The 500-nt window shown below is 47.0% G+C and overlaps 1 pseudogene; it reads right to left on the bottom strand.

The window, feature by feature from the left end:
- The window catches only part of LOC105824502, a 66,118-nt pseudogene extending 65,834 nt beyond the window's left edge, over positions 1 to 284 (bottom strand).
- Between the last annotated feature and the right edge of the window lie 216 nt (positions 285 to 500).

Genomic DNA, 500 nt, shown 5'->3' with positions numbered 1-500 from the left:
AGGAACGGCGGCGCACACAACTTGCCCGTTCCATTTGTTCTTCGGGGAGGATTTCTGGTTTTATCTTCACCAGTTTGACGGCAATCGGTTTCCCAATCCGCCGGTCGGATGGTACTTGGGATTCAGCCATCATCTCCTGCTTTGAAGTCCTGCAGGTTGCCATGATACTGTGAACAGGGGAAGAAAAGTCTAGCTTGATATTCTGAACACTGAATAAATCCACGAGAGGTGAACAGTTTTGCAGTAAGCCCAGTTTCACGCAGAGCTCCTGAAGTACCATTGGGTTACCATTGGGGTTACTATTGGGGTTACCATGGGGGTTACTATTGGGGTTACCATTGGATTTACCATTGGGATTACCATTGGGTTTACCATTGGGTTCACCATTGGGTTTACCATTGGGTTACCATTGGGTTTACCATTGGGTTCACCATTGGGTTACCATTGGGTTACCATTGGGTTTACCATTGGGATTACTACTGGGTTTACCATTGGGTTAC

The sequence above is a fragment of the Propithecus coquereli genome, unplaced genomic scaffold (genome assembly GCF_000956105.1).
Source record: "Propithecus coquereli isolate 6110/MARCELLA unplaced genomic scaffold, Pcoq_1.0 Scaffold746, whole genome shotgun sequence".
Lineage (NCBI taxonomy): Eukaryota > Metazoa > Chordata > Mammalia > Primates > Indriidae > Propithecus > Propithecus coquereli.
This window is presented reverse-complemented; position numbering and strand designations above follow the sequence as displayed.